Source organism: Pseudorca crassidens, chromosome 10 (assembly GCF_039906515.1).
Source record: "Pseudorca crassidens isolate mPseCra1 chromosome 10, mPseCra1.hap1, whole genome shotgun sequence".
NCBI classification, from domain to species: Eukaryota; Metazoa; Chordata; class Mammalia; order Artiodactyla; family Delphinidae; genus Pseudorca; species Pseudorca crassidens.
The window spans coordinates 21294696-21322389 of record NC_090305.1 but is presented as its reverse complement, the minus strand read 5'-3'; the positions used below and the strand labels follow the sequence as shown (position 1 = coordinate 21322389).

At 45.6% G+C, this 27694-nt stretch overlaps 11 non-coding genes across 11 annotated transcripts; 4 read left to right on the top strand and 7 right to left on the bottom strand.

Annotated features, from left to right (window-relative positions):
• The first annotated feature begins 2724 nt into the window (after positions 1 to 2724).
• Positions 2725 to 2797, top strand: TRNAR-ACG (transfer RNA arginine (anticodon ACG)). The gene has a single exon. It is a non-coding gene; the product is annotated as a tRNA-Arg (tRNA).
• Positions 2798 to 3533: 736 nt separating this feature from the next.
• TRNAI-AAU (transfer RNA isoleucine (anticodon AAU)) lies at positions 3534 to 3607 on the bottom strand. The gene has a single exon. It is a non-coding gene; the product is annotated as a tRNA-Ile (tRNA).
• Positions 3608 to 4134: 527 nt separating this feature from the next.
• Positions 4135 to 4208, top strand: TRNAI-AAU (transfer RNA isoleucine (anticodon AAU)). The gene has a single exon. It is a non-coding gene; the product is annotated as a tRNA-Ile (tRNA).
• Positions 4209 to 6680: 2472 nt separating this feature from the next.
• Positions 6681 to 6752, top strand: TRNAM-CAU (transfer RNA methionine (anticodon CAU)). The gene has a single exon. It is a non-coding gene; the product is annotated as a tRNA-Met (tRNA).
• A 1350-nt stretch (positions 6753 to 8102) lies between these two features.
• Positions 8103 to 8184, bottom strand: TRNAS-GCU (transfer RNA serine (anticodon GCU)). Its single transcript has one exon. It is a non-coding gene; the product is annotated as a tRNA-Ser (tRNA).
• Positions 8185 to 11454: 3270 nt separating this feature from the next.
• On the bottom strand, positions 11455 to 11526 carry TRNAM-CAU (transfer RNA methionine (anticodon CAU)). The gene has a single exon. It is a non-coding gene; the product is annotated as a tRNA-Met (tRNA).
• A 2472-nt stretch (positions 11527 to 13998) lies between these two features.
• On the bottom strand, positions 13999 to 14072 carry TRNAI-AAU (transfer RNA isoleucine (anticodon AAU)). Its single transcript has one exon. It is a non-coding gene; the product is annotated as a tRNA-Ile (tRNA).
• Positions 14073 to 14599: 527 nt separating this feature from the next.
• On the top strand, positions 14600 to 14673 carry TRNAI-AAU (transfer RNA isoleucine (anticodon AAU)). The gene has a single exon. It is a non-coding gene; the product is annotated as a tRNA-Ile (tRNA).
• Positions 14674 to 15409: 736 nt separating this feature from the next.
• TRNAR-ACG (transfer RNA arginine (anticodon ACG)) lies at positions 15410 to 15482 on the bottom strand. Its single transcript has one exon. It is a non-coding gene; the product is annotated as a tRNA-Arg (tRNA).
• A 3242-nt stretch (positions 15483 to 18724) lies between these two features.
• TRNAV-UAC (transfer RNA valine (anticodon UAC)) lies at positions 18725 to 18797 on the bottom strand. The gene has a single exon. It is a non-coding gene; the product is annotated as a tRNA-Val (tRNA).
• Positions 18798 to 21050: 2253 nt separating this feature from the next.
• Positions 21051 to 21124, bottom strand: TRNAT-AGU (transfer RNA threonine (anticodon AGU)). Its single transcript has one exon. It is a non-coding gene; the product is annotated as a tRNA-Thr (tRNA).
• Between the last annotated feature and the right edge of the window lie 6570 nt (positions 21125 to 27694).

Below are 27694 nucleotides of genomic sequence, written 5' to 3'. Positions count from 1 at the left end.
TTACCGCAATTAGAAATGAATAAGTGAATGAATGCCATCAGACAAACAAGGATGTAAATCAAACAAACCAAAACCAAAAGGTGATGTTTCCAGATGTCTTCCATCTCTGGCATTTTCTTTTTTTCCTTGCCAGAAATATTTTCAAAAACCTTCAATATAAAATTTGTGTGTGGAGAAGGTGGAAAGCAATGGAGGAGGGGGTGGAGGAAATGAATCAGAAACGTTTCCCGTCCCCAGAAAGTACACGTGGATTTTGTGTCCGGCAGAGGCCGTTGCTTAACCTCACTGTCCTTTCCTTTTTCTCCTAGTTCCCGGGGTCCGCGTTGGTACCCCCGTCAATACCCTCGGGGACTCGGTCTGCAGTCCGCCTTGATCCGGGTCTCTCTGCTCAGGTGTTTGCACAACGCGGTCAAGGCCAAGCCGCCCCTTCTCCGGAAGCCCAGGCTGCGCGCCGGGATCCGTAGGCCGACTCGCCTCAGCCACCTAGGCTTGCCTGGGAGGGGTGGCCGCTCGCTGCCACGAGTCGTCCTTTGGGCGCAGACACCTGTCGCTTACGTGGGTTCAAAAGGCAGTTGCCTTTAGGCACAGAACAGTCCCGGCCGGGCTCGGAAAGTGGTTAGGGTGGGTTTACCGGCGTGTGTGTTTAGAGACAAGTCTGTGGGACAGACGTACGCGGAATGGGGCGCGGGGGCCCTCGCAGGCAGGGTATCGAGGCCGGCAGGGGCTCCTCTCGGACACTTCAGGGTCTCGGCATCCCGCTCAACTCAAGGTGCGCGCCCGGCGGGCGGAGATGGTCCGCGTTGCCACCAGGAAGCCCGCCTCTTCCCGGAGTCAGGACCATGAACAGCGCACTCTGCATTTGCCGGGCTGTGTGAGGGATTTCTCAGAAGAGAGAAAGGACAGGGGGGAATGTTCTTATATAGTATATTGAGCTGGTGGTGTGTGTGTTTTAGGCACCGATTTTTTTTATTTACAAAAACACAGGAAGTACCGCATACAGTATTTCTACTTGATGGTTATGGAAGAAATGTTCACATATTAAGGTGTGGGGAAGTCATGGCTTACATATGATTTAACTAAAACTTAACCCTGACTAGAGCAGCCTGTTTTGCGGCCTATTAAACATACCTTTTACATCAGCGTTAACCATTAAAAAAACCCCAAAAAACATAAAACAAAACCATACCGTTACATCTGCTTTAACCATTTAACTTTTACCATTACCAGAAGTAAAAATGTCTGTTTTAAAGATGAAGATTAAACGCCTCCCTTCCTGGGACGCCAGTGCCAGTAGCACTTCCTCTCTACAGGGACCCTGGCTCTTGTCCCTCGTGGACTAAGGGGAGTCACATGATCTGAATGCCTGGGAGTTTTCTCAAATGTTTGGGGGAATTTTAGCTGGCTTTTGCTTAGATTAGGTCAGACTAGATCTCAGATTCTGTGAACTTTGAGAGGACAAAAGTATGACAGACAGAAAGCAGTGTTTCTGAAAGAGTTGCCTATCACCTAAACATCTGATGGCTATTTTATTATGTGGCCCTGAAGATTATGGCCTGAAATCCTCTCCACGGCCACTCCTGTATCTTCAGCTTCATTTCGTACCTCACTGCCCCCTCTCTCCCAATCAGCAGCCCTTTGTCCTGCCTGCCAGCAGTTCCTCTTGTTTCCCAGGGATGTGTGCACATATCATTCGTTCTACCCCAAATACTCCTCTATACCTAGTGAACATCTCCTCAGCCTTGAAACTTGACCTCCACCATTACTCCTTCCGACAAAACTTTCTAAGTAAATCTTCACATTTCTGTTAGCACTGTACACCTCTCTTTCATTGCAAAAGCCAGTTAGGTGAAAGATGGCAAGGCTGGGATGAGAACGCATTGCACTCTGGATTCCAAGTTTGGGCCGTCAAGAACAGTACCATACCGTGTCTGTCTCTCAACATCCAAGGTCCTTCTCTCGAGGCAGTTGTACATTTTGAGGCATCTCTTTTGCCCAATTTGAAAACTAAAATAAACATACAACCAAATTGTCTAAAAAGAGCATGTCTGTCTGTTTGAAATGTATGTGGTATTAAATCAGTTCCTAAATTCCCACATTCCATGTCAAATTTGATTTCTGGAATGTGTGTACCTTTACTGAAGGACTGAATTCTTGCCTCGTTTTGCCTTTACCGTTGACTTTTGCATGCTTTTATCCGATGCATGGTTTATCACAGAATTTGCCCATGATTCTCCCTCTTAGTGAGGCTTACTCTTTTAACAGTAAGAGGAAAACATGTGATTCTTACAGCCGAACGCATTTCCAAACCAAATAGATGTGCACTATTTTTTAACGCTTAATTAAAGAGAATACAGGGCAGTCATTAGTCATCCGCGCACACATCGTCAGGGTCCAATAGAAGTACATCCGAATATATGACGCGGGTGGAAGCATGGCAGATTAACAGAGTGATTGCAAAAATTTGCAAAGAGCACTCGCAGGAGAAAACTTGCTTTCAGGGAATGACATGCTTGCTATCACGTACGGAATGTTCTAAGGGTTACAATTCTTATGATTTTAAATATAGAAATTGAAAACAACGTTGTAGTATATACACTCACCGCGAATTACATGAATCTGTCGGAGGCAACGGTTTTGCGATTATTTCCATCGTCACCCCGGAACCAGCGACTTCGGAGGTTTCATTTAATTAAATACGCGTGTTTAAGGTCTTGTTCCACGCAGGGGCCAGTGGCGCAATGGATAACGCGTCTGACTACGGATCAGAAGAGTCTAGGTTCGACTCCTGGCTGGCTCGGAACCCTTTTGACACCCAATCAACCTTGCAATTGACACGCCGACCAATTCTTCAAACTTTCTCCGATCGCAAGGACGTGCTGGGAAAAGCTCCCTCACCTTCCTTCTTGTTGCCCCACAGGGCAATCAATCCCGCCTCTTGCGCAACTCGGAAGGACCCTTCAAAGGCGATCACAGGAACGTTCACAATCTAACCTTTTCTGGTTTCAATCTCATACCGCAAATATGGAGAAAGGTTCAGTCTCACACGGCAAATATGGAGAAAGGATCACACAGAGACACCTATACACAGATTCAAATCAAAGAGGCTTTAAGAAAAAAGAAGAGGAGGAGGAAGAACAAGAAGAAAGAAAGAAAGAATCAATGTGGATCTACGAGTGTCTTCACCAATATTAGCTTCTCAACCCCTTCCGAAGAGTGAGACGAGAGGCTTTGACTGAGGCAATGGTAAATCTAGAAAGGCCGGGCTTGTGCGGGCCGGATATTGGAGCTGGTCCTGACCACCACGCACTCCACATTCCATGCCGCAGCTTGCTTCCCAGGACCGCGACTTCCAGAAGAGCGCTGGTTAGACAGTTCCAAAATGCCGGTGTGTGTGTGTGTGTGTGTGTGTGTGTCTGTGTGTGTGTGTGTGTGACGTGTATGATTTTTTCTTTTTCTTTTTCTTTGAGTAACCTGTGCCTTCCAAGTCTCAGAGACGTGTAACCACCTTGGGTGGTAAGGAGTAAAAGCAAGCGTGGCCCGTACGGGGATCGAACCCGCGACCTTGGCGTTATTAGCACCACGCTCTAACCAACTGAGCTAACCGGCCGAGACGTGACGTACTTTTTCACTAAAAACTTTTAACCACCATTTCCCGCAGTACCTCTTCGGCCAAAGACAAACGTTTACTTTTCACGGTCCTCGGACACCTAGCTGCTCCATGTGTAACCCACCAAAGATCTGCTGTGCCCTCTACACAGAGAGCCAAACTCGGACAGCAGCCCTTTGTCCAAAAGGAAGCCTTGGGTTGCACGGCGCCGAGCCATTTACACAACTGCACATACTTCCATGGATTCCCCCGGCCGTTGGCCGCAGCTTCCTCCAAAAACGTCGGCTTCCTCTTTCACGTCCAGGAGTACGACTGAAAACCGGTGTGCCTTCTTTCCGTTTGGTTTTCTTTCAGGAGACAGCGTCTCATTCTGTTTATTTTGGGTGGAAAGCAACAACCACCACCAAATTCTCCTGAGAGAAGCTACACTTGGAACGTAACCTTTGAAAGAGGTTGGGGGGTGGGGGCGGGGAAGGAGAGAGGGCGCAAGAGGAACGAAAGAGGAGAATGAGGGCGAGGTGTTCGGGGGCCGGTTAGCTCAGTTGGTTAGAGCGTGGTGCTAATAACGCCAAGGTCGCGGGTTCGATCCCCGTACTGGCCACTCCTTTACGATCACCTCCGCAGGGAATTCCCCTGCCGTAATCCCTCAGGAAGAAACTTGCTTCTTAACCTACGCACACCTGCGAATAAGGGTAGAGTCCTCTCTACAATAACATGTTCCAAGTCCACCATCCCTCGCCGACCTTTTATCCACTCCTTACCCAACTCGGCTCTCGGCCTACTACAACTTCAGCCTTCTTCCCAGCAGGCAGTGTACTCTTTCCTCCGGGACCAGTGGCTGAGGACAGAGACACGTGCAGGGCCAGAGGACGCAAGAGTGGGAGCTCGACCTAACACGAAAACTGGGCGGGAAAAAGTGGAAAAGATTACTGGCAACCTTTGGTTACAAGCTTATTCGCTTTTCAATTCTCTTTCCAAAGTAGTTGCGCAATCAACGTCCTTTCTCAAATCCTCAAGAGATACAAAGTAAATAGGCGTTCTTTCAAAGGTCGTTCTTTCCACGTCTCTGACGACTCTTTCAGAGGAACTGACAGCCGAGATTGCCCTGTGAGGAAGGACCACGCCAGGCGGACTGGTTCAGGATACTTCCTCTTCCCTCCATGTCAGCAGCTCTTTGAACACTTTGAGCAAGAAACACAAAACACAGACTTTTCTTTTCTTTTCTTAAGGACAGGAATCGAATCTGGATTCCTTAGACAGACGTGCATCTCATATCGTTGCTTCTGACTTGAAAGGACAGTTCAGTATCATGGTAACTTCTCTGATGTTTGTGGGAAGTCCTGCCCCAGACTTGTACAGTTTCCCTACCTGCGTGCGCTGACCAGTGCTAAGCTCCACGTGGAGTGCTTTCTGGAGGTTTCTCTTCTCGCGGCTCTCTCCTTTCCGGTACTCTGTCCTGCCAGCTTTAGCTGCCTTGGTCTCCTGGACTATCCGCCCCGTCACTTCAACTCAGGGAGTTCACCAGCCTCCGCCTGGGTTCCTGTTCCAAGCACTGGGGCCTGGAAACTCTCTCAAGGCTGCAATCCCAGGTCTCACCTCATGCCCAGAAAACTCGCTCGTTCCTTTCTTTCTGTCAGGGAGCACCATCCTTCTTTGCCTGATGTTTGGTGTCTTGAAAACTCTTTCGTCTATTTTGTCAGGTTTTGCTTCTTTCAAGCAGGAGGGTGTATCTGATCCTTGAGATTTCGTCTTAACTGGAAACAGGACTTTCTGCCCTCTAGAAGACGAAGGGGGAAAGCTGAGGCCTCTTCGGTGTGTGCTGGGGGTTGCAGGCTCCGAGGGAGCAGAGGCAGGCGGGCTGCTTAGTGCAGCGGCCTGTCTCAGGGCAGTTGGCATTGCCTTCCTGGGAAACGTGGGGCCTCATATTGCGTGTGGCAAGTAGTGTGCTCAGGTATTGCACTGGGGCTCCAGGCTGCAACTGGGCCAAACTGTCTGGAGGGCTCAGGCTACAGGCCTCAGCGCCGGTCAGGTGGTTTCCTCTGGTGTGTGAGTGTGATGTGTGTGTGTGTGTGTGTGTGTGTGTGTTGGGGGGTGAGGGGGGGGCGGGGTTTGGGCCAGGGCTGTTTGCGGGAGAGGAGGGCTCTTGTGTGAGAGCAGGGCTGAGTCCAGGAGTGCTGAGGGGCCGATGCCGCCAAAACGGGCATTCGGATCTCTGTCCGGCTGGAAGGCTGAAGGTGGGAGTTTTCTGATGAGGGGGTGGGAGCCTTGGAGGGCGTGGGATCCGGGCACTCTTTCCTTATCGCCGCCCCGCTGTCGCCCGCGGGGCATCGGAACACCTACGTGCTCCGTCAGTGCCTCACCGTGGGTGAATTCCGGTCGTCCTCTTGGTGGCCTGGAGATGACTGCCACTTAGCACAGCCTCAGAGGCTGAGATTGGATGAATCAGTGGGACCCGCCCAGCACCTGAGTCCACCGGAATGACCCCGCTCCGTCCTTCCTTCCCTTGCTGCCTCTAGTACCCTTTCTCTCTCTCTCCCCACACACACCCCCGTCTCTCCTTTCCATTAGGTTACTACTTCTCTGTGGTACCCTTTTCCCAATACTTTATTGAAGTATATTTTTAAATGAAAAGCGTTTATGTGTAGTTTGAGCTGATAAACTTGACCGATGTATCCTACTCCCATGTGACCACCACCCAGATGGAGACTGAGAACATTCCCATTAGTCCAGAAAATCGCCTTATGCCCCCTTACCAGACAAGACTGCATCCTGCAAGCTAATCGCTGTCTGATTTCTAGCACCAGACAGTTTGCCTGCTCTTGAACTTCATAGAAGTGGAATCATATAGCATATCCTACTGTGAGGCATTTTGGGGGTCCAGCATGATATTTCTGAGAGTGATCTGAGTCCTTCCACTTGCAGCAAGTCACAGAACTTTGTTCCGCTTATTGCTGGGAAGTTGATTCTTTCGATTTTATAAACAAACCAAAATTTGTCTGTATATACAAGGACGCATGACATAGCTCATGAGGTTCATAGTGGGGGAAAAAGGAGCCCAGCGTGACGGCCTGTCAGCAGAGTGGCGCAGCGGGAGCGTGCTGGGCCCATAACCCAGAGGTCGATGGATCGAAACCATCCTCTGCTAAGCTTCCTTCTTCTAACGCCCAGTTCTTTTCTCCTGGATCGCAGGCACGACATAGCGAGAAGAAATTTCGTCAACTTACACATGCACCTTCTTCTTCGACCACCTCTAGAATCCATTGCCACCCCCTACCTAACCACTGAAAACCAGTTAGCGTTTTCCTTTCCCCTCCTTTTCCTTTCCTTTCCTTTTCTTTTTTCTTTTGCCAGTTGGGAGGGGGGGACGGGGGTGGGGAGCACAATCCACCCTCCTCACTCATTTCAAAAGAGAGGCGAATCTCTAGCCCTTCTCACTCGAGAATACTTTAAAAATTTACCGTTCGTTTCCAATGGATCAGTATCATTTCTTCCAGGAAATAAAATACACACTTCACTCCAGTTAGGGTTTTATATTTTCTTTACACTCGAAAGAAAAACATTTTTTCTTGATTTCTGCCCGATGACTATGTCGCATTTTTACTTGGGCTCGAGTCTCCTACCCTTTGTCGCCTCTTTTTTCGCTCCTACGCATGATTTATCAAATTTAGATCAAGTTAATGCGAAAGCTTTGTGAATCCTTTTTGAAAGCAATACATGTTGCAATTACCATGAAGACGCCATTCGCGTGCACTCTATGGGAAAAACAGAAGCAAAGGAGTTAAATGTGAAATGGCAGGAGAAAATGAAATGAATGTGTTAAAATAAAAACATCTGTGCATCACTATCTAACTGTCAAGCTCAGGGGGGAAAAACACACACATGGAAGTCTTAGGAAAAAAATTTTTTTCCCGTTTTTTGAGGAAAACTTTTTAGTGAAAGTACTCTTTAGTGAGTCCTTACATCATGACAAGGAAGTATAAATTCCTCCAAAACAGGAAGCACCCTAAATAATGAGAATTTTAAAAAATCAAATGGAAAACTAGAAATGAGCTGAAGATGGCGATAGAGGGACCTGTTCTCTTCCTCTACCTGTTGCTTTGAAGGTGTTCTTATCTGGACGTCCACTAAACCAACACTCTTCCACTTATTTTGCCTGCTTACCCTCTAAATTGTTCAGAGGAGGGAATAGCCAGGTTCTGACCAAAACTCTGGGTCCTTTGGCTCTGCAACGTGTGCCACCATGCGATGGAAGGGAGGGTTTACGCCTTCAAGACACCTTTCCTATGGGTCCCCAAGAGGTCGAGGCCACATCACTTCCATGTGTGAGATGTGATGAGATAAGCAGTAAACCACGCTCTAAGAGTAGAGAGCAATTGCACTCAGCCAGCCAAGCAAGAACACTCGAGTATCTGCGAAGGACACGTGCAATGCACTATTCTTTTGTCAAGATAGAAGATAAAAGAGCAAATGGCACAGTCCCCACCACTGGAAAAGTCGACGAGGATGGGATTCGAACCCACGCGTGCAGAGCACAATGGATTAGCAGTCCATCACCTTAACCACTCGGCCACCTCGTCCCACAGCTGAAAAGTGCTTTTGAATACTTTTTAAAAATCTTGCTTTTGGCAAAGCCTTACCTTTTCATCTTTCTGTACAGTACCGTTCTCCAAAGTGCAGTCATTTTAAAAGAATTTTCACACAGAACCAGTTCTTTCCCCCTTTCTCCTGGGAGCCTTTCACACTTTGATAATCTTTTAACCTGCTCGTGTCTCCAGCCTTAATTGTCATCCTTCCTCAGTATTCGCATTGCCTTCCAGTCAAGATAAAATTTTTTCTATTCCCCCCAAGCTCCATAATCTTCTCATTCTTCACCGGCAACACTCTAGTCCCCACCTCTGCCCTCACTTCACCTGTCTTCATTCTCTACACGTTCCTCAGATCTCAGTTTGGGCCTTACAGCTCTCCTCCCCGTCTCCCTCCTCTCCCCCTTCCCTTCCTCTTCCCCCCCCACCCCTCATCCTCCGTCGAAAAGCCCTTCTTACTGAGCTTTTACAGTTGAAAAAATTTCGAGAATACGTTTTCTCTCAAAACATATTCTCATTCCGTTTCTGCCACAGAATTTTATCCTAATACTATGTATTTTTATGCTCAATTACCCAATCATGCCACTATGCAATAGAAAGTATTTATTTACATTAACTGGAATCTAAATTTCAGTTATTTCCAGTGACTATAAATCTGTGTTTAAGTGTTTTTTTTTCTGACTTGAATTACCTTCACATTTAGTAAGAGCATTCAGTAAAAATATTAATAGCTAATTTTGATAAGGAAGTTGTTACATATGTAAAGTAGAATTGCATTAGTAAGACATTTTTTAGTGAAAAGGCAGGGAATATTTTCTCCCATCAATTCATGCGTTTGTGGATGAAAACTTCTTATGGCTGGAATAAGAAGAATTCGGTGAAAATTAGCAAAAAGACCATTAGTTTTGAATAAGTGTGTGGCTTACAAAAGGTGCTTTTATGATTATTTAAGGTGCATTATTAAAAGTAGAATCTTCAATACATTTCCACTGTTCATCTAAATTTAACAAACGGTGGCAATAAGTAGGAGTGATAGTGAGCAGGGGTCTAGTAACTATATAAAAATTATTTTTACAAAATATGGATTTCTATTTGACAGAGTCAAGGAGAATAATTTTTTTACGAGTCTGAATAAGTGTAAAACTATTAAAGCACTAACTTTCTATGATATATATGTATGTTCCCTTCATTAAAACTGTAGTGTTCGTAGTTGGAAGTAGATGAAGAATTTGTCACTTTCTCCTCTGTGAAACTGTATAAAATACACAAAGGAAACGCAGCCCTGTGTCTTGTTTACAGGTGAGACTTTGGAGACACCAATATTCCCATTTGTTTTTTGTCAACAGGGAATATTTTTACCCCTGAAGTAACGTGCCACAGTAAAATGTTGTATAAAAAGTAATAGAATGGCATGATTTGCAAGGGAATGTGAAAGTAGAATCCGTTCACATCCATCGTGAGCCAGCGCGCGATCAGGAAGATACATTTTAGGAAAATGTTTCACTGTCTCCTACTGGATCTGGCCATCTCCAGAGTAGCAACGCTGTAGTTGAGTTGCTCTGGGGTACAGTGCTCTCGCTTTTTCCATCTTCCTTAAACACTAGAGCTGAGTTTTCCTGTTCACATTTCTTTTCTCCTCGCCTCTTCCATCCCGGGCTCTCTCCAAAACTAAACGACCCCAGCAATTCCTAGGACGACCACTCTTTTCGAACAGGCAGAAGAGGGTCCGAGCTCTGGGCCAGACCAGGAACCGCAGAGAAAGCCGAGGAGCAGCGCGCCCAGCAAAGTCTTCAGGGAACCCTCGCTAGGAAATGTCGGGGTCGCGTGGAGTAAACTCCGCCGTCAACAGAGAAAAATCTATATAATTCAGTTCATTTGCCCGCTTTTCGAGAACAGGCAAAGTTCCAGGTGCAAACGCCAAAAGCGGCGCGTGGAACATTCCTGCTTCAGTTCCTCCCACCTCCCACTCGCTTTGGTCAGGTATTTCATGTCCTTCCCAGATACTCGAGTGTTCTTGCTTGGCTGGCTGAGTGCAATTGCTCTCTACTCTTAGAGCGTGGTTTACTGCTTATCTCATCACATCTCACACATGGAAGTGATGTGGCCTCGACCTCTTGGGGACCCATAGGAAAGGTGTCTTGAAGGCGTAAACCCTCCCTTCCATCGCATGGTGGCACACGTTGCAGAGCCAAAGGACCCAGAGTTTTGGTCAGAACCTGGCTATTCCCTCCTCTGAACAATTTAGAGGGTAAGCAGGCAAAATAAGTGGAAGAGTGTTGGTTTAGTGGACGTCCAGATAAGAACACCTTCAAAGCAACAGGTAGAGGAAGAGAACAGGTCCCTCTATCGCCATCTTCAGCTCATTTCTAGTTTTCCATTTGATTTTTTAAAATTCTCATTATTTAGGGTGCTTCCTGTTTTGGAGGAATTTATACTTCCTTGTCATGATGTAAGGACTCACTAAAGAGTACTTTCACTAAAAAGTTTTCCTCAAAAAACGGGAAAAAAATTTTTTTCCTAAGACTTCCATGTGTGTGTTTTTCCCCCCTGAGCTTGACAGTTAGATAGTGATGCACAGATGTTTTTATTTTAACACATTCATTTCATTTTCTCCTGCCATTTCACATTTAACTCCTTTGCTTCTGTTTTTCCCATAGAGTGCACGCGAATGGCGTCTTCATGGTAATTGCAACATGTATTGCTTTCAAAAAGGATTCACAAAGCTTTCGCATTAACTTGATCTAAATTTGATAAATCATGCGTAGGAGCGAAAAAAGAGGCGACAAAGGGTAGGAGACTCGAGCCCAAGTAAAAATGCGACATAGTCATCGGGCAGAAATCAAGAAAAAATGTTTTTCTTTCGAGTGTAAAGAAAATATAAAACCCTAACTGGAGTGAAGTGTGTATTTTATTTCCTGGAAGAAATGATACTGATCCATTGGAAACGAACGGTAAATTTTTAAAGTATTCTCGAGTGAGAAGGGCTAGAGATTCGCCTCTCTTTTGAAATGAGTGAGGAGGGTGGATTGTGCTCCCCACCCCCGTCCCCCCCTCCCAACTGGCAAAAGAAAAAAGAAAAGGAAAGGAAAGGAAAAGGAGGGGAAAGGAAAACGCTAACTGGTTTTCAGTGGTTAGGTAGGGGGTGGCAATGGATTCTAGAGGTGGTCGAAGAAGAAGGTGCATGTGTAAGTTGACGAAATTTCTTCTCGCTATGTCGTGCCTGCGATCCAGGAGAAAAGAACTGGGCGTTAGAAGAAGGAAGCTTAGCAGAGGATGGTTTCGATCCATCGACCTCTGGGTTATGGGCCCAGCACGCTCCCGCTGCGCCACTCTGCTGACAGGCCGTCACGCTGGGCTCCTTTTTCCCCCACTATGAACCTCATGAGCTATGTCATGCGTCCTTGTATATACAGACAAATTTTGGTTTGTTTATAAAATCGAAAGAATCAACTTCCCAGCAATAAGCGGAACAAAGTTCTGTGACTTGCTGCAAGTGGAAGGACTCAGATCACTCTCAGAAATATCATGCTGGACCCCCAAAATGCCTCACAGTAGGATATGCTATATGATTCCACTTCTATGAAGTTCAAGAGCAGGCAAACTGTCTGGTGCTAGAAATCAGACAGCGATTAGCTTGCAGGATGCAGTCTTGTCTGGTAAGGGGGCATAAGGCGATTTTCTGGACTAATGGGAATGTTCTCAGTCTCCATCTGGGTGGTGGTCACATGGGAGTAGGATACATCGGTCAAGTTTATCAGCTCAAACTACACATAAACGCTTTTCATTTAAAAATATACTTCAATAAAGTATTGGGAAAAGGGTACCACAGAGAAGTAGTAACCTAATGGAAAGGAGAGACGGGGGTGTGTGTGGGGAGAGAGAGAGAAAGGGTACTAGAGGCAGCAAGGGAAGGAAGGACGGAGCGGGGTCATTCCGGTGGACTCAGGTGCTGGGCGGGTCCCACTGATTCATCCAATCTCAGCCTCTGAGGCTGTGCTAAGTGGCAGTCATCTCCAGGCCACCAAGAGGACGACCGGAATTCACCCACGGTGAGGCACTGACGGAGCACGTAGGTGTTCCGATGCCCCGCGGGCGACAGCGGGGCGGCGATAAGGAAAGAGTGCCCGGATCCCACGCCCTCCAAGGCTCCCACCCCCTCATCAGAAAACTCCCACCTTCAGCCTTCCAGCCGGACAGAGATCCGAATGCCCGTTTTGGCGGCATCGGCCCCTCAGCACTCCTGGACTCAGCCCTGCTCTCACACAAGAGCCCTCCTCTCCCGCAAACAGCCCTGGCCCAAACCCCGCCCCCCCCTCACCCCCCAACACACACACACACACACACACACACACATCACACTCACACACCAGAGGAAACCACCTGACCGGCGCTGAGGCCTGTAGCCTGAGCCCTCCAGACAGTTTGGCCCAGTTGCAGCCTGGAGCCCCAGTGCAATACCTGAGCACACTACTTGCCACACGCAATATGAGGCCCCACGTTTCCCAGGAAGGCAATGCCAACTGCCCTGAGACAGGCCGCTGCACTAAGCAGCCCGCCTGCCTCTGCTCCCTCGGAGCCTGCAACCCCCAGCACACACCGAAGAGGCCTCAGCTTTCCCCCTTCGTCTTCTAGAGGGCAGAAAGTCCTGTTTCCAGTTAAGACGAAATCTCAAGGATCAGATACACCCTCCTGCTTGAAAGAAGCAAAACCTGACAAAATAGACGAAAGAGTTTTCAAGACACCAAACATCAGGCAAAGAAGGATGGTGCTCCCTGACAGAAAGAAAGGAACGAGCGAGTTTTCTGGGCATGAGGTGAGACCTGGGATTGCAGCCTTGAGAGAGTTTCCAGGCCCCAGTGCTTGGAACAGGAACCCAGGCGGAGGCTGGTGAACTCCCTGAGTTGAAGTGACGGGGCGGATAGTCCAGGAGACCAAGGCAGCTAAAGCTGGCAGGACAGAGTACCGGAAAGGAGAGAGCCGCGAGAAGAGAAACCTCCAGAAAGCACTCCACGTGGAGCTTAGCACTGGTCAGCGCACGCAGGTAGGGAAACTGTACAAGTCTGGGGCAGGACTTCCCACAAACATCAGAGAAGTTACCATGATACTGAACTGTCCTTTCAAGTCAGAAGCAACGATATGAGATGCACGTCTGTCTAAGGAATCCAGATTCGATTCCTGTCCTTAAGAAAAGAAAAGAAAAGTCTGTGTTTTGTGTTTCTTGCTCAAAGTGTTCAAAGAGCTGCTGACATGGAGGGAAGAGGAAGTATCCTGAACCAGTCCGCCTGGCGTGGTCCTTCCTCACAGGGCAATCTCGGCTGTCAGTTCCTCTGAAAGAGTCGTCAGAGACGTGGAAAGAACGACCTTTGAAAGAACGCCTATTTACTTTGTATCTCTTGAGGATTTGAGAAAGGACGTTGATTGCGCAACTACTTTGGAAAGAGAATTGAAAAGCGAATAAGCTTGTAACCAAAGGTTGCCAGTAATCTTTTCCACTTTTTCCCGCCCAGTTTTCGTGTTAGGTCGAGCTCCCACTCTTGCGTCCTCTGGCCCTGCACGTGTCTCTGTCCTCAGCCACTGGTCCCGGAGGAAAGAGTACACTGCCTGCTGGGAAGAAGGCTGAAGTTGTAGTAGGCCGAGAGCCGAGTTGGGTAAGGAGTGGATAAAAGGTCGGCGAGGGATGGTGGACTTGGAACATGTTATTGTAGAGAGGACTCTACCCTTATTCGCAGGTGTGCGTAGGTTAAGAAGCAAGTTTCTTCCTGAGGGATTACGGCAGGGGAATTCCCTGCGGAGGTGATCGTAAAGGAGTGGCCAGTACGGGGATCGAACCCGCGACCTTGGCGTTATTAGCACCACGCTCTAACCAACTGAGCTAACCGGCCCCCGAACACCTCGCCCTCATTCTCCTCTTTCGTTCCTCTTGCGCCCTCTCTCCTTCCCCGCCCCCACCCCCCAACCTCTTTCAAAGGTTACGTTCCAAGTGTAGCTTCTCTCAGGAGAATTTGGTGGTGGTTGTTGCTTTCCACCCAAAATAAACAGAATGAGACGCTGTCTCCTGAAAGAAAACCAAACGGAAAGAAGGCACACCGGTTTTCAGTCGTACTCCTGGACGTGAAAGAGGAAGCCGACGTTTTTGGAGGAAGCTGCGGCCAACGGCCGGGGGAATCCATGGAAGTATGTGCAGTTGTGTAAATGGCTCGGCGCCGTGCAACCCAAGGCTTCCTTTTGGACAAAGGGCTGCTGTCCGAGTTTGGCTCTCTGTGTAGAGGGCACAGCAGATCTTTGGTGGGTTACACATGGAGCAGCTAGGTGTCCGAGGACCGTGAAAAGTAAACGTTTGTCTTTGGCCGAAGAGGTACTGCGGGAAATGGTGGTTAAAAGTTTTTAGTGAAAAAGTACGTCACGTCTCGGCCGGTTAGCTCAGTTGGTTAGAGCGTGGTGCTAATAACGCCAAGGTCGCGGGTTCGATCCCCGTACGGGCCACGCTTGCTTTTACTCCTTACCACCCAAGGTGGTTACACGTCTCTGAGACTTGGAAGGCACAGGTTACTCAAAGAAAAAGAAAAAGAAAAAATCATACACGTCACACACACACACACACAGACACACACACACACACACACACACACACCGGCATTTTGGAACTGTCTAACCAGCGCTCTTCTGGAAGTCGCGGTCCTGGGAAGCAAGCTGCGGCATGGAATGTGGAGTGCGTGGTGGTCAGGACCAGCTCCAATATCCGGCCCGCACAAGCCCGGCCTTTCTAGATTTACCATTGCCTCAGTCAAAGCCTCTCGTCTCACTCTTCGGAAGGGGTTGAGAAGCTAATATTGGTGAAGACACTCGTAGATCCACATTGATTCTTTCTTTCTTTCTTCTTGTTCTTCCTCCTCCTCTTCTTTTTTCTTAAAGCCTCTTTGATTTGAATCTGTGTATAGGTGTCTCTGTGTGATCCTTTCTCCATATTTGCCGTGTGAGACTGAACCTTTCTCCATATTTGCGGTATGAGATTGAAACCAGAAAAGGTTAGATTGTGAACGTTCCTGTGATCGCCTTTGAAGGGTCCTTCCGAGTTGCGCAAGAGGCGGGATTGATTGCCCTGTGGGGCAACAAGAAGGAAGGTGAGGGAGCTTTTCCCAGCACGTCCTTGCGATCGGAGAAAGTTTGAAGAATTGGTCGGCGTGTCAATTGCAAGGTTGATTGGGTGTCAAAAGGGTTCCGAGCCAGCCAGGAGTCGAACCTAGACTCTTCTGATCCGTAGTCAGACGCGTTATCCATTGCGCCACTGGCCCCTGCGTGGAACAAGACCTTAAACACGCGTATTTAATTAAATGAAACCTCCGAAGTCGCTGGTTCCGGGGTGACGATGGAAATAATCGCAAAACCGTTGCCTCCGACAGATTCATGTAATTCGCGGTGAGTGTATATACTACAACGTTGTTTTCAATTTCTATATTTAAAATCATAAGAATTGTAACCCTTAGAACATTCCGTACGTGATAGCAAGCATGTCATTCCCTGAAAGCAAGTTTTCTCCTGCGAGTGCTCTTTGCAAATTTTTGCAATCACTCTGTTAATCTGCCATGCTTCCACCCGCGTCATATATTCGGATGTACTTCTATTGGACCCTGACGATGTGTGCGCGGATGACTAATGACTGCCCTGTATTCTCTTTAATTAAGCGTTAAAAAATAGTGCACATCTATTTGGTTTGGAAATGCGTTCGGCTGTAAGAATCACATGTTTTCCTCTTACTGTTAAAAGAGTAAGCCTCACTAAGAGGGAGAATCATGGGCAAATTCTGTGATAAACCATGCATCGGATAAAAGCATGCAAAAGTCAACGGTAAAGGCAAAACGAGGCAAGAATTCAGTCCTTCAGTAAAGGTACACACATTCCAGAAATCAAATTTGACATGGAATGTGGGAATTTAGGAACTGATTTAATACCACATACATTTCAAACAGACAGACATGCTCTTTTTAGACAATTTGGTTGTATGTTTATTTTAGTTTTCAAATTGGGCAAAAGAGATGCCTCAAAATGTACAACTGCCTCGAGAGAAGGACCTTGGATGTTGAGAGACAGACACGGTATGGTACTGTTCTTGACGGCCCAAACTTGGAATCCAGAGTGCAATGCGTTCTCATCCCAGCCTTGCCATCTTTCACCTAACTGGCTTTTGCAATGAAAGAGAGGTGTACAGTGCTAACAGAAATGTGAAGATTTACTTAGAAAGTTTTGTCGGAAGGAGTAATGGTGGAGGTCAAGTTTCAAGGCTGAGGAGATGTTCACTAGGTATAGAGGAGTATTTGGGGTAGAACGAATGATATGTGCACACATCCCTGGGAAACAAGAGGAACTGCTGGCAGGCAGGACAAAGGGCTGCTGATTGGGAGAGAGGGGGCAGTGAGGTACGAAATGAAGCTGAAGATACAGGAGTGGCCGTGGAGAGGATTTCAGGCCATAATCTTCAGGGCCACATAATAAAATAGCCATCAGATGTTTAGGTGATAGGCAACTCTTTCAGAAACACTGCTTTCTGTCTGTCATACTTTTGTCCTCTCAAAGTTCACAGAATCTGAGATCTAGTCTGACCTAATCTAAGCAAAAGCCAGCTAAAATTCCCCCAAACATTTGAGAAAACTCCCAGGCATTCAGATCATGTGACTCCCCTTAGTCCACGAGGGACAAGAGCCAGGGTCCCTGTAGAGAGGAAGTGCTACTGGCACTGGCGTCCCAGGAAGGGAGGCGTTTAATCTTCATCTTTAAAACAGACATTTTTACTTCTGGTAATGGTAAAAGTTAAATGGTTAAAGCAGATGTAACGGTATGGTTTTGTTTTATGTTTTTTGGGGTTTTTTTAATGGTTAACGCTGATGTAAAAGGTATGTTTAATAGGCCGCAAAACAGGCTGCTCTAGTCAGGGTTAAGTTTTAGTTAAATCATATGTAAGCCATGACTTCCCCACACCTTAATATGTGAACATTTCTTCCATAACCATCAAGTAGAAATACTGTATGCGGTACTTCCTGTGTTTTTGTAAATAAAAAAAATCGGTGCCTAAAACACACACACCACCAGCTCAATATACTATATAAGAACATTCCCCCCTGTCCTTTCTCTCTTCTGAGAAATCCCTCACACAGCCCGGCAAATGCAGAGTGCGCTGTTCATGGTCCTGACTCCGGGAAGAGGCGGGCTTCCTGGTGGCAACGCGGACCATCTCCGCCCGCCGGGCGCGCACCTTGAGTTGAGCGGGATGCCGAGACCCTGAAGTGTCCGAGAGGAGCCCCTGCCGGCCTCGATACCCTGCCTGCGAGGGCCCCCGCGCCCCATTCCGCGTACGTCTGTCCCACAGACTTGTCTCTAAACACACACGCCGGTAAACCCACCCTAACCACTTTCCGAGCCCGGCCGGGACTGTTCTGTGCCTAAAGGCAACTGCCTTTTGAACCCACGTAAGCGACAGGTGTCTGCGCCCAAAGGACGACTCGTGGCAGCGAGCGGCCACCCCTCCCAGGCAAGCCTAGGTGGCTGAGGCGAGTCGGCCTACGGATCCCGGCGCGCAGCCTGGGCTTCCGGAGAAGGGGCGGCTTGGCCTTGACCGCGTTGTGCAAACACCTGAGCAGAGAGACCCGGATCAAGGCGGACTGCAGACCGAGTCCCCGAGGGTATTGACGGGGGTACCAACGCGGACCCCGGGAACTAGGAGAAAAAGGAAAGGACAGTGAGGTTAAGCAACGGCCTCTGCCGGACACAAAATCCACGTGTACTTTCTGGGGACGGGAAACGTTTCTGATTCATTTCCTCCACCCCCTCCTCCATTGCTTTCCACCTTCTCCACACACAAATTTTATATTGAAGGTTTTTGAAAATATTTCTGGCAAGGAAAAAAAGAAAATGCCAGAGATGGAAGACATCTGGAAACATCACCTTTTGGTTTTGGTTTGTTTGATTTACATCCTTGTTTGTCTGATGGCATTCATTCACTTATTCATTTCTAATTGCGGTAAGTGTACCTCAGCTGCTTCCTGGCCATTTGCTTGCATTTCAAATCATTTGCCTCTACAGTGAAAGTGAAAACAGTAAAGTCTGTTGAAGAAAATTTAGCAGAATACTCCATGCCTTTGAGATGAGCAACTATATGTTAGACAGCACATAATAAGCACTAAGCATACAAGAAAGATTGCTACACTGTACCCACCCCCACCCCCACCCCCACCCCGCAAAACAAAACAACAAAAACTGAGCACGTTTTTCCTCAAAAGTCCATTCGGAGAGAAAAACACTAGGCACAGACTGGAAGGACATACTCATAATTCACACAATGTAAAAGACGTTGGAGTCCGAGGAACCTACAGAAATGTTAAAATGCCGTAAGTACTTTAACAAGATGTAGTTCTGAGCACTGCTGTTGTGAGGATAGGTTGGAAACCCTTTGTTTTGAGGTCGGGCACCTTAGAGAGGGCAGCAAGGTAGTAAGGAAGTAGTTGTACTTGTGGGTAAAGTGGCAAAAGCCTGAGAAGGGCACTGTTTCCGCCCGGTTTCGAACCGGGGACCTTTCGCGTGTAAGGCGAACGTGCTGACCGCTGCACCACGGAAACGTCAGACGCACGTTGCGTTTTACAAGTCCAATAAAATGGCATTTCCTTGGTGCTCCCCAAGTCTAATAATTTTGAGTATTTCTCTTTTAGTATATTATCACTCACTCACTTTGCTTACCCTCCTTTTTAAAAACGTGTTAAAATAAGAATATAGGAACTCTACGACTCATAACCAAACGTAACTCAAAAGCAGAGTCCAAATTCCTTCCCCAACACCACGCAGGGTAACCTCAGCCTCCTAGGGCATGCGATTACAAGGAACTACCCGACAGTACCCTGTGACTTTCATTTCCATGTCTCTTGCTCACCGTTGGACCCAGGACGTAACACACAGAGCCCTGAAGACCCCCAAACTTCCGAGAGGGCATGCTTGTCCGGAGGAGACTGCTGAGCAGGGGCGGGGTGGGCTGTGCCCCAGGAGGGAGTGACAAAAGGAGTAGTGTTTGGGAATTCATGGGACCGGACTCTGTGCCGAGTAGGTTGAGGTGGGAGTCGTCAGTCAACTTCTTATCCAGTGTCACTCACACTGGCCTGGAACGCCTGTGCTCTGAGCGACGTCAATCTGTGCAACAGCTGACGTACTAGACTATACTTTATTTTTCTCCTCACTTCACCTGACCTTCGTCACTGTATTTGTCCACTTCCCAGCTTTTACCTCAAGGATCAGGGAGGTGCTCAGCAGCAAAACCATGGTCTTTCCTCGAATTCTCTGTGAGAATTTCGTGATAGAACAGCTCTGCATCAGCACGTCTGACCAAGAACCAAGCTGAAAACTCCTGCTCTCAGCAACTCAAACTTGGATTGGTCCCAAGGTTGCAAGAAACAGAGAAGAGAGACAGTATTTCCCAGCTAGCAAGATTGGAGTCCGTTTTTTCCCTGATATCGAGTTGGCAGCATAAATGATGATTTATTATTTTCCAGTACTTTGATTAGAAGTTTACTGTAAAGCAGTCAATGAGTGGCCCCCAACGTGGCCAATCCTGACCCTACCAGATGTCCTGAAAAAGTATGCAAGCCTGAGGTAGCAAAGGGCACATGCACTGAGTATTATAATAAGATTGCACAAAATCAGTTAATTATTTTTAAAATTGCCAAATGAAACCACAGAGATAAATGGTCATTCATTTTCTGGTACAGATGAACTTATTTGCAAGGCAGAAATAGAGACAAAGATGTAGGGAACAAAGTTATGGAAACCAAGGGGAGAAGGGGGAGTGAGATGAATTGGGAGATTGGGATTGGCATATATACACGGCTATGTGTAAATGAGATAACTAATGAGAATCTACCACATAGCACAGGGAACTCTACTCAATGCTTGTGGTGACCTAAACGGGAAGGAAATCTAAAAAAAAAGAGGGGATATATGTGTACGTATAACTGATTCACTTTGCTGTACAGCGGAAACAGACACAACATTGTAAAGGAGCTATACTCCAGTAAAAATAAACTAAAAATAAAAGAGGAAACGGTTATAACACTACTTGATTTACACTACTCTAATTTATATTAGAACTTTTCCCTTGTTCTTTTATTGGTTTTGGATTAGTTTGACTAAAGGCAAATGGGTAAAAACAACTCCAGACTAAGTAATGGGTGTGGAAAATAGCTGTAAACATATGAAAGTGCAGAACTTGAAAGCACACCCATCGAAACTAGATCACTTATTCATTAGCCTTGCCCCACACTGTATGGTCCACGTGACAGTAGTGTAGACGTCACTCATCTGGGAGACTGTAGAAGTGGTGACTTTCAGGCCCTGTTGCAGATGTAGTCATCTAAAACCCTCATTGTAATGGACCATACCAGGTCATTCATATGCTCACAAAATTTTGAGAAGCATGGCTCTAAGGCGCTATTCAATGTGCCAAAAAGCTATCTGGTGCAAAATTGGGGAGATCTGAGGGGAGAGGTTGACCATTCAATGAATCAATCAAGAAGAACAAATGTCTCTGTTGTGTTAAAAGTTCTAGGAGGCAAAAATAATTGAAGAGATCACACAAAACCGAACTGGCAATGTCTGACACCCGATCTAAAAGGTAAAGGAAAGACCAAGAAGCAATCACTCTAGGTAATTCTAATCTTCATCTCATGATTTCAGGGCAAGTAACGCTCTTGGGAGAGTTGTTGATATTATATTTATTTTTTAAGCTAGGGGACTAATGCTGTGCCCATCTCCTCCTAGGACTTGAAGGCATGTCAACTGCAGTTAATTCCAATTTTTGTTTGCCATATGTAAAACACTTCTTCCTTAGGCCCCACTGGGATTCGAACCCAGGATCTCCTGTTTACTAGACAGGCGCTTTCACCAACTAAGCCACGGAGCCAACTATGACACAAAACTCATTCTTACAGTTTTTGAAGGAGATGTCACTTTCCTGTTTCACCAATGCATTTCTCAAGAATTTTTGATTAATGATAGAGTCTCGGGACAACTTCTCAGAATTTCTATCAAGTTCTTTTACTTTCTCTCGCCTGAAATATGCACAGAAGTTTACATGCTGTGCCAAGGCAAGAAAAACTTTCTGAGCCTCTGGGCCCTTGAAATAGGTAGCCAAGCCATTTCACTTCCAGGAGCTTTTACAACTTCGTTATAGGAGATATTTCTCAGTTTCAAATCTGCAATTGGGAAATGATGGTGCTTAACGGTCTGGAAACATAACATGAACTGGAGCACTTTGAAGGACTTCACCACACCATTTGCTACTCTTACTGTGAAAAAGCAATATCTTACAAAAGAGAAACGTGCTTCCCAATCTTGATTTTGGAGCTATGTGGCAGGTAAAGGCATGCAAAAGGAAAAAAGAAGGTAAGAATTCAGCAAATGTATACATGTTAAGAACGATGTTTGACACAGAGATATAGACAATATAAAACTTAGGTAGACATGTCTTACTTAAAAATGTCATAAAGTTCTTAACTGGTCCTAGTTCCTGAAATCAACAATCAATGCATAAATATCAGAGAGTTGTCCTCCCCTATGAGAATGAGAGGCAGTATGGAATGATGCTTAAGAGCACAAACTGTGATGTCAGGCTCCATTGGTTCTTTGTCCCAAACCTGTCATTACATTTGGGACCTTGGGAAAATAATGTAAAATCTCTATCTCCTGTTTTCATTTACTCAAATTCTTCGGGGAGTGCTGGCAGATGGTGTGGGTTATGACTAGCCTCAATCTATAAGACTTCTACAGGCGTGTTAGATCTAGGCCAGGCACACAGCATTGCTTCCTGAGCTGATAGAGAACAGTGTAAGGACACTGCCTGTATCTCTTGCAATAGCAGGCAATTTGTTTCCTTTTGTTGTTTATTACAACAGCTCGAGTACTTCTGTAAAGGTAGGTCACACTTTCCACTCATTTCTATTTGAAGAACTCTTTCGTTGTAATCAAATCTGTAAGATTTAAAATTTTCTGCCCAATGCAATACACCTCTCCTATTGTATTTTAAGTATCAGGTATTATGTGTAGTAATGGGAAGACTAAGTTAAATTAGGAACCACCTGCATTTATGCACATCAGAGATGCCTAAAACTTAACACACACACACACACACAGACACACACACACACACACACACACACACACACACACACACAAATCCACCCAGCATTAAAGTAATCTCTGAAGTCTTTAAGAACAAAAAAGAGGGCGTGATTAATACTACCTGGGAGAAGTCTGAGCTCTGTGAAGAACCCACCAAAGAACATTGAACTGGCCACTGTTCTTTCTGAAAAACTTGGATTCTATGATGGGACTTTGGTGTGATAGATAACACACCAGTTTTGTGGGGCAGGATGTAACAAAGAGAAGTGGTTCAGATGTTTATTGGCCCAAATGGAAATATTTTAGGCCCAAGATAGGAAAGAAAACCCTTTGGGTGTGAGGTGAAACTTTGTGAGAGAAACCCACCGAACTTCAAGTTCAACATAAACCAGATGGCTCCATTTCAGATGTCTTTTACACGCTAAAGACAAATCTCATTGGTCTGGTTTGCATTTCAGTGTGTGAATGGGACTCTAGGAGAGTATTTGGCAGGACAAGTATACATCATCTGGCACAGATAACCATATAAATATCTCTGCCATGTCCCTCACCAAAATAAGACATCAATATCACATTCCTTCAGCCTTGAACAACTACCTGTCATGGAACTACTGTCAACCAGGCGTTTGCCTCAACACTGATTTCAGTGGTGGCAAAGAGACATGTTTCTTATCGTAATTTTTAAAATTAAATTTTTATTTTGGAATAATTTTAGAAAAGTTGCAAAGACAATACAGAGAATTGCCTTATACTCGTTACCTAGTTTCCCTTAATATTAGCTTCTTCCACTATCATGGTACCTTTGTTTAAACTAAGAAGCCAATGTGGGTACTTTACTAAACTCCTGACTTTGACTATATCACACCAGGTTTTACACTAATGTCCCTTTTGTTTCCAGGATCCTACATTGTATTCAGCCTCCTCTAGTCTGTGACAGTTTCTCAGTGTTGATGAAGTATTTCTGTAGCATACTTGACTGTTTTCCAATCTGGGTTTGTCTGATGTTTTTTGCATGATTGGTTTGGGGTTATAGGTTTTTGTGGGAGACCACAAAGATAAAGTACTTGTCCCATCGCATCGTATCGGATGTTACATGATAGGAGCATAGCTTACCATTGGTGATGCCAACCTTGATCATTTTTAAGGTAGTGTTTGCCATTTTTCTCCCTTGTGAAGTTCCTATTTTTTCCTACTTCCTACTCTACTATTTAGAAGTTAGTCACTCAGTATGGCCCATATTCCGGAAGGGAGGGCATTAAGCTTCATCTCCTGGGGGGGTGGGGGGAGTATTTACTTATATTAGTTGGAATGCTTCTGTAAGGAAAATGTTTCCCTTCTCTTGTATTCATTGATTTATTTATATCAGTATGGACTCATGAATATGTATTTTATACTTTGGATTATAATCCAAAACCACACCATCTGTTGTTCAAACTGTTCCAGCTTTGGTCATTGGGAGCTCTTTCCCTGTTATAAAGAGACAATTGGCAAAGCTGTTTCTTTCCTACTGTGTTGATATTAATAAATAATTTTTTCACACATCATATAAAAAAAATCTTGTTTCACCTTTCGCTGAACTAGTTAAGACCCGAGTGTGGAAGTGTAGAAAGTGTGGATGGTTTCCCAGTTTATTTTAGGATGAAAATAATCCAGTAGGGTCAGTTGCTTTGCAAGAATCAGTTACCCAATGGAAAACTAATATGCCCAAAGCGGCTCTATTTCCCTTGCTAGTCACTCACTACTATCCTTTCACCCTGTAGATGGGATTCAAAGGAGCACTTCAACCTTGGGGTAAATCAAAGATGTGTGTTAAATTTTTTTAAGTTCTCAGCGGGAGGTTCGTCTGTCTCCCTGACATTAATTGTGACATCGCAGTGGATCTGAGACTGGAAGAACTCTCATCTGTGTAGAAGTGTAAGAGGTAAGCGTTGTCGTACAATTTGGCCTATACGGGGATCGAACCCATGGATCTTGCCGTTATTAGCACCACGCTCTAACCAACTGAGCTAACCGGTAGCCTGTTCCCTTGTTGGCAATTCAATAAATGGGAATCAAAATGGTTTCTTCAAATTCTCGGGGCGGGGGTCCGGAGGGATGGGGCGGGGGAGGCGGGGAGGGAGGAGAAGGAAAGGGAACACAAAGAACTGAAACAACCGAAAAGTGACGTTAATTTTTTAAATCTCCACATTCTTCCTATTTCACTCTGCCTCATCTCGGAGTTAGGAAAAAGAAAAAGGGAACAAAACATTTCGCCTGATTGAACTCTACTTCTTGGGGACCTCTCTCCAACTGACGACTCTGAGCCCCCCCCCGCAAAAGATCAGATTCACCCAGGGAGGCTTCCTTCCTCCTACCTATTTAAAATAATTTATAAAAATAAATTATTTTAAAATAATTTTATTTCATACTATCAGAGTCCTTAATCCATCTGGAATTCATTTTTTTAATTGTATGAGATGAAGCAGTTTTTAAAAAATTTTTTGAAGAGTTTAGCTACTTGTACCAACTGCACTTGAAATGTTCATTAACTTCCTGCCGTTCTAAAGCGACGAATTTAGCCCTCTTTTTCATATTCTATACCCTCCCCGTAAGGGATCTCACATTTTCCCAAGATTTCGATGTTCTAAGGTACATTGACAACGCTCCAATCTTTCCCTAGCCCTCACCAGACACTCCATACATTCATTTGCTCTAACCAAAAACCTTTGCTTTATCCCGGATTCCTCTCTTCATCTCACACCTCACAACCCCTTTAAGAGCAAATCGGTTAAATATATATATACATCTGACCACTTCTCACCACTTGCATTGTAAGCGTCCTCGTCTGGGCTACCATTGAATCCCACCTGGATTCCCGCAGAACCCTCCTCCCAGTCTCCCCGCTTTCACTCCTCTACCGTCCCAGCTCAGCCAGCAGCCAGAACAATCCTAACAGTGAGTCAAGTCATGTCATTTATTTGTCCCAAAGCCTCTGCTTGTTCCACATCTCACTCCTGGGGACTTCCACCAGGTTTTCTCTTTGCCTGGAATCCTCTTCCCTCATACTCTGGCATGGCTGAGTCTGTCAGTGAATTCAAGTCTTTGCTCAGATGTCAACCTCTCATAAGAGCTCAGATGAAACTGTAGCGCCATCTTAACCCACCTACCCTGCTCTATATTTTTGCCATGCCGTTTGCAATCTCTTTCACGTGGGAGTTATTTCCTATTATGTTTATTGTTTATTTTTTAATCACACCCCCTACTAGAACATAAACTCCAGAAGAATAGGAATTTTATGTCACTGAGAACATCCCAAATATTAGAAGAGTGCCTAGTAACCAGTATCAGACGGCCAGTATTTTTGAGTGAATGAATGATTGAATATGACAAATATTTCCTTCATATTCCATAGTCATTTCACACTCAAGTCTGTAAACATTCCATGTATTCTGCCAAAATTACATTTTCCATCCTCCAAGTCAAATGGCTAAGGGTCCGTCTTCTCCAACTCCCCCTTACCCTTATTCTGCCCATCTCCTCTGCCCACACGGTGCAATCGGTCACCAAGTCCTGCTTCTTAATCCCTCCTCTCTCTACTGCCTCCCCACGCCCCCTGTTAACTACCTGGTTAACAATCCCTGTTAACCAGGTAATTAATTACCTAGCTTGAATGTATTGTATCTTTCATCTTTGTTGGTGTCTTTGCAGCCTCCCACACATTTCCAAGCCTCCAGCCTGTCCCCGTTTGACTCCTCCCTCACATGACAGCTAGAGCAATCTAAACCCAAGCTTGTCTCTTTCCTACCTAAAATCTTTCCATGACTCTCCATTGTATTTGGAACCCTGTGCACACTGCACGATATGGTTTACAAGCATACCCATGATCTGCCCCTTCTTCTCCCAAACCATGTCTGACTCCTTGAAAGTTACCCAGATAGATGCGTTCTGTCTTCCAGACCCTCCTGTGCACGTGTTTTGTCTTTGGCCTGAAATACCCTTCTCCAGTTGCTAGAACTGGAGAACACACACCGTAAGACAGAATTCAAGTTTCAAGACTTAGATAAGATGACCTCCTGACCTGCTTCCAAGCTTGTTATGGAATCACTGGCTTACTTACCAGTCTCCCCACTAAATTGTAATCTTCAAAGCAGAAGTTTTCCTTCACCTCTGAATGGCTGGTGCAAAGCACGATACAAGGTATACAGTCATCACTGTATAAATGTTAAATTATCATGTAAAGAGCTGTAGAAATTGTCTAATACTTTTCCTCTTGCCCCCCTCTGTAAGAAGGCAATCTTGGGTTGTGGAATGCCTTTCAAAGTAGAAACAGCATGGATATTTAGAGTCCTATATACCTGGGTTAGAGTTCTGACTTTGGTGATTTGCTGTAGTGAGGGAGAAGCGAACACACACTTTGGAGCCAATAGGGTTGAAATCCCAAATCTAACCTTTACTAACTGGTTGAGCTTGGGCAAGTTTCTTAATATCCTTCTGCCTCTGAATAGATATGAGTTTTATAGCAATTCCTGTATCATAAACTCATTTCAACAATTTATTTTTATTTTATCAACCAACTTAAGATTGCTTATTTTTCCAGTTAGGTCTCTTCCAAGGTATCCGTAAAACAGGAGATAGATGCATTCAGGGAGTCATTCTTGCCTTTTCTTTTTTTCCATCAGGATGGAATATGTCGTAGCTACTCATAGACCTCCCATTGGTTACAGTACAGAGGTCAGCTTAGGTATCTGCTCTTCCTCCCTTTCCCCCTTGGTTCTCAGGCCCAAGAGTCTTCCTGCCCGACCCACCCTATCTGGGAGAGATGTGAGGTAGAGGGTAATTTTATAAGGTACAAATTAAAAGAAAAGTAGAAGCTTTGGTTCCCTCCTTGAGCATTTCTCACTCGTAATTATGGAGGAATTATGACCTATGGTGTAAAGAAAAGAAGCAAGGTGGCTCCACTCTGTGTTCTTCCTCCCCTGGCCCTCCCATGGATGCTCTCATGGGTAGACCATTGATCCTCAAGGAAAAGTTGGCTTCACGGTCAAATTGCATTAAAAGCTTCTCCAAAATATATAAATTAAGCTAAAAAAAATCTTCTCCAGGAGCCAACTGAGGAGCAAAATAGCAAGAAATGAGGAATCGGCCTCCCTAGGGGACCAGATAAAGGAACCACTTCTTTGAGCCAAATAAAAGCAGGCTAAGATTTAGAGAGAATCTAATCCTCCTCCCAAAGATGCAAGAGAATATGGGTTGTACTCTTTGCCTCCCTGGCACGTCTGTTCCCAGAGAAAAAAGCAGGAGGCGGTGTCCTGACTGAGCTCACCCTTGACACAGAAAGGAGTGGGTAGGGAGCGGAAGGCAAGGCTCCGTTCAA